Below are 6000 nucleotides of genomic sequence, written 5' to 3' on the forward strand. Positions count from 1 at the left end.
TGGCCCCGTACCAGACCCTACAGGCGGGTCCTGTGGAGTAAGTATCCGGGGAGATTGACCTGTTTGAGAAAGGTCTAATTGTTGCTGTATAGCAGCCATAAATGCCTGCTATTGCTGAAGCATTTGTTGCTGGAAAGCCTATTGTGACTGCTGGATTATGGTAGCAACATCACCAGGAGTGATGACCAGTGGAGGGTTCGAAAGTGTAGTCACAGGTGGGTCCTCTTGTGCCACACCCTGACCAAAGGTTTCTGGAGGTTATGGGAGTGGGGTTTGCCCCTAAGAGCGGGACCTTCTAGGATTCGGTGGTCGACCGACCAGACGAGGACCATGCGAGGTACCTCGTGCATTGCTACTGGATTTAGTACGTACCATCGTATCCTTGCACTTGGAACATACCATACACAACATTGGTTAAGCACCTTAGAATTTATATCAGCACATAATCATATGCCAAAGCACATGGTGTTATAGTGTATGATGTTTTGCAACTAACCATAGCTTAATCCCGAAAATACAGTGCTAATGCTTCAACAAGTAGGATGATGGTCCCACTCGACAATATGGTGCTAGCCACACCCCCCCTTTTTTTGTCATATGTATATTTCTATAATAATAATAATAATACCCCCACCTTTTTTCTTTTTTTTTTTTTCATTTTCCCCTAACCGGTGGGCTGCCCACCGACGGGCAGCTTGGGTCGGCCCGTCGGTCTGACCCGAGGCGGAACACGAACAGGGCTTTTAAGCCCTGTTTCCTATTTTTTGTCCCATTTCTTCCCCCTTCTCTCTCTCAGGTGATTTTTGAGAGTTCCTTGACTCTTCCACTCGCGATCTCACTTAATGATTCTACGGATTTTGGGAAGATTCAACTCCTCTACTCTCAAGTAAGTCTCTTCTCCATTTTTCTTCTTGGAACATGTACTTTGGAGGTAGAATCCATGTGTAGTCCCCAATCTTGATTTTTTTCCATGTTTCTTTCCATAGAACAATGATTCCATGAGAATGTGATGTTTGCTTTGTGATTCATTTATAGAGTTAGGCTTTACTTCTCAATTTACGAGAGAAAACCCAACCGTGCCCTAATTTTCTTCAATTTGGGGCTTTCTTCTATCTGTACCCTTTTCTCCCCAACTAACAACTCAAATGAAATTCCTTATGCTTGATTTGCACTTAAAATGTTGGAGAGATCATGGAAAGTCGTGTATGCTTGAAATCCCATCTCTTTCCATGAAAATCCATCTCTTTTCCATGAAAACCCATCTCTTTTTCATGAAAACCCATATCTTTTGTGTTGGGTTTCTATGATTCTCTTTCCATCACTTCATACTTGTGGACAACTTAAATTTATTTCATTCCTTGCATCTCAATGTCATAATAGAAGATGTCTTTGCATACTCTAGATTGTATAATGATGGCATTTCATCCATAGACATGTAAGCTTCAAGCTTTGCTCTATTGTGAGACTTTTCATTTTTCTTAGATTGAACTTGCACATTGAGATTTGGGGTTTTTCTATCATTCCTCACTTGTCATGCTTTATATGCCTTTTGTTACATTTTTGTTTTGCAATGTGCTAGTGGATATCATGTTTTGGGGCTTTCTCCTATTCATTTCTCCATGATTTATCCACTTCTCTTTCTATCATAATCCACATTATGTATTTAGGTGCATTTACATGTACTTGCTCACCCATCTATTTGTTTCCTTTGTTATTCCTCATCCTTACTTATCATTCTTTCTCCTCTTTTCTTGCCAGGATGTCTTCTCGCAAGGGCAAAGAACCTGCATCCTCTTCCACTCGGCGTAAGACCACCACTTCCAAACGGAAGAGTGCAGGGACTAGTTCCCTAGCCCCTTGCACAAGGCGACCAGGGCAGGCCCCTATCGATCCTTTAGACTACGATGAGGGACTCTTCCGAAGTTCAGAGGCAACAACCAACTGGCAGGCCTTCCTAAAGAGGTTTGTGATGATGGAGAAGACCGTGGTAATCAGCGATTTTCACAACATTCAACTTCATAAGAGATTCACGGCACTGGGTTAGCAGTCTATCCTCGACATAGATCGTCCGTGCTATGAGCAACTGGTTCAAAGATTCTACTACAATTTGGAGGTCTCTTACCAGTATGGGGAGTATTCAATAACTAGCATGGTGAAGGGGGTGGACATTCACTTGACCGTGGACACCCTGGCTAGCATTTTGGACATTTCTTCAGTTGGGCATCATTTCTACAGTCCTCCAAGGAGTAAGCCTGTGGACCCATCCTTAAGTTTGGAGACACAAGACCATATTTACGAGACCATCTGTGGCAGCAAGGAGCGTCCGAATTCTGAGATGACATTTTACCCAGAGGTTCGTGTATTTACCCGTTTGGTTCAGTTTAATTTTCTCCCTAGAGGAGGTCACCGGAACCAGGTAGGCTTCATGGTGGCCTACCTAGCCTTCTGTATTTATAAGGCCTTAGAGGGAGGTGCCGAGCACTTATGCTTGCCTTACATCATCCTTAAGACTATGAAGCACCATACCTCACACCCCGAGGACGGAGGGTTTCCATATGGTAGGATCCTCACCAGGATCTTTGAGTTCTTTGGGGTGGATCTGAGTGGTGAGGAGGGAAAGACTCCAGCAGACAAGTTTGACAAGGGAAACCTACTGAAGATGGGTCTCCAAGCTCTCATGGATGTACCTCAGAGAGCAGGAGCTCAGAGAGGTAGGGATAGGAGGAACGCCCATAGGGAGGATGTTCCCATGGAGGAGGAGACTAGTGAGGAGGATGAGGATTATGTTCCTCAGTTCGAGGAGGATTTTGTGGACGAGGATATCCTCGAGGAGGAGCCTCTTGATTCGAGAAGTGCTGATCCTGGCTTCACGAGGGCTGCAAGTCCACAACATAGAGCCCCACCACCCGAGAGTGGTGCATTTGATTTTGAGAGCATGATGACTGCTATAAGGGCCTTGAAATAAGGGCAAGATCAGCTGCTAAGAAGACTAGATGAGAGTGCTTCTAGAGAGGAAAACATCCTAGAAAGGTAGGCTACCTTAGAGAGTTCATTCCTAAGATTGGGCGAGGACTTGGATACAACGACCAATGCCATTTTAGCTGATTTTTCCTGACTCCGGAGGGATGTACAACTGGTGAACTTGAGGTTTGATTACTACGACTGTCGGCTCAACGTTAGATCGAGACCTAGGAGGGACGGAGTAGTAGAGTTAGACGATGACGAGGGTCTCTGAGGACTTAGCTCGCCCATCTACATCAACTTCTTACTTGTTTTCATGTTGTTGATCTTATTATATATTTTTTTTCTTTGTACTTTCTCTGTAATTGGACTTACTTGTGGAGTATTATATTTTGTTGGTGGCTTGTGGCTAGTTTTGTATGTTTGATATCTTATCGTAGTTTAGTTGTGACGTTATTGGTTAATTATGCTCATTGATATATGTATATGTTGTCTATCAGGTGCTTGTGTGTAAAAAATTTTTGGAAATCTTGTTTTAGCACCGTTATGCTGCCGAAATTTCTTTAAATTCGTACTTGATGGGTTATGACATCAATTAACTAATCTTTTATTTATTCCAAATAAACTTTCTCTCATGCACGCCATGAATGTAATAACTAAATGCAACCATTTTTTTTTTCTTTTTGGCTTTTAACTCTTTAAAGCTTTTTCATTTACCCAATCCCATTTCCTATTATAGATTCTATAGGGTCTATACGGTATGCTGTGAGTGAATAGAGCATTAGGCTCTGATACCACCGTTGTCACACCCCGTTCACACAGAACCGGACCGGTGACCGGGTTAACTCCAGTTAACCCAACCCTGCCAGGATCATCTGATACAGTACCCAACCACAGCATACACACATCTAAGATAAATTTTAAAAAGTTCAGCGGAAGACTTAATTTACCTGTAAATACCCCCAATATACTTGATACCCAAATTGTAGTACATAGATAAATACATGTGGGCCCGCAGGCATGATATTCACACAAAAAGAATAACAATTCACGTATCAAGTACACAGAAAGGGGTCATCAAAAGAATAAAAAAGTAAAACCCTGTATGGCGTCACTGCTGTGGTCCCACAACACAGCCCTCGCACGTGCAATCCGTACCGTGCTCATATTCCTCAGGGACCCACCAATCCTCTTCGGGGAATTCAACTGTGGGGCCCGACCCTTGATCTTCAGGCTGGTGACCTACAAAATCATCTAAAAGAGGTGTACACGTGAGATGAGCTCATTAGCTCAGTAAGTGAAAAGAAGGACCACTCAACAGTCCGCACAACAATCAGAACCATCTGCACTATATGCTAGGCAATTCATTTTTAATCACATTCACCTAAACAAAATTACTAAGTCTTTGGTTTAGTGCTACTACAACCACAGTGCGCGTATATTCTGGGTACGAGCCGCGAACTCCATCCCGGCTTACGCCCATAGGGCTGTCGGAGAAGGCCCACCGTGAGTACTCAAAAAAGTAAAGCATGCCGACTATCGGCTCTCAACATAAAAGTAAATGAAAGAAAATAAAGGTGCTGACTCCCACAATTTAAAAGCAGTACAATTGGCCCTCTTGAATATACCACCGAGGTTGTCGACTGTCCTAATGACCAGCTGAACGTATGTCTAATCGCCACAGTGACCCTACAACCACGACCACTGCTTCCTCCCAAATGGTAATCCTAAACCACATGCTTCTATAAGACATAGTACGATTGCATAGTGCCATCGCGTCCCATTCCACGGGCCACCAATGCACTCGTTTCCAAGCTGACTACGACATCTAGTCTATTAATGCATCATGCACAATGATTCCATCATTCATCACATAAGCACATCATCATTTGATATTGAGAAAGTAAACACAACAAACATGTTATAATAATGTGAGGATGGCTAAGCTACATATAATTTGCATGATGACATGGCTAGTCTAGATACAATTGAATGAATGCCAAACAAGCCTTAAAATAAGGCTAAACGTCCTCTCCCCACTTACTTGTAGTGTACAAAGACTCACGCCTAGTACGGATGAGATCCGGCACAAGAAACGTAAATTTTGGTGAACCTATCATAAGTAAATGGGGTTAGCATTTCACCACTTTGGGGCCAAAACTAATAAGATTTGATGATAAAATCATGTTTAGAATCCTAAAAGAAGGTCGCACGTCCATTTTAGGTCCATTCGGATGTAAAAATCACGTTGGGAGCCTCTCGGGTGGGTCAGACAGCCCACCTATCACAGCCCACCGGTCTTCACAAGTGGGCGGGTCGGCCCACCGATCTTGACCCACCGGTGGGGGTCGAGGGTCGGCTAGGACAGGTGGGCAGGTTGGCTCGCCGGTCTGGGCCAACCGGTCTTGACCAACGAGTAGGTCGGCCCACCGGTCGACCCACCGATAGGGGCCCACTGATCAACCCCGAGGGCCTGCCCTCTCAGGCGGGTGCCCTCAGGCAGGCCAAACGGCCCACCGGTCTCAGCCTACCTGAGAGGGCGAAAAAATACCATTTTCTTTGAAATTTTCCCCAACCTTTGGGGAAACAAATGGGGCCTTTCCAACCCCATTTACCACACATTCAAGGTCTCATAAGATGATTCTAACCTAGTTCTAGGTTAGATTTAAGGATTGAAAAGCTATCTTACCTTCTTTGCTTAAGAACTCTATTAAACCCTAAAAATCACTTCCTTACTCAAGAAATCACCAATGCTTCTCCAACCTTGTAAACACTTCTTCAATTCCTTCAAAATCAACACATAGACCATCTATTAAACCTTAGATTCATCATCTCAAGGGGGATTTACAAGATCTCAAGGAACTCTACCCAAATCAAGGGTTTTACTTGGGTATGGTGAAAGTTTAAGGAACATAGCCTTTGCTCACCTCTAAACGTAGGTCTCGTATTGGAGATCACTCTTCCGACATCGGAATTGAAAGATCAAACATTGGCACCGCTTAAATCCATTTCTTCTTCCTCTTCCTTCCCCTTTCTTCT

The sequence above is a fragment of the Macadamia integrifolia genome, chromosome 3 (assembly GCF_013358625.1).
Source record: "Macadamia integrifolia cultivar HAES 741 chromosome 3, SCU_Mint_v3, whole genome shotgun sequence".
Lineage (NCBI taxonomy): Eukaryota > Viridiplantae > Streptophyta > Magnoliopsida > Proteales > Proteaceae > Macadamia > Macadamia integrifolia.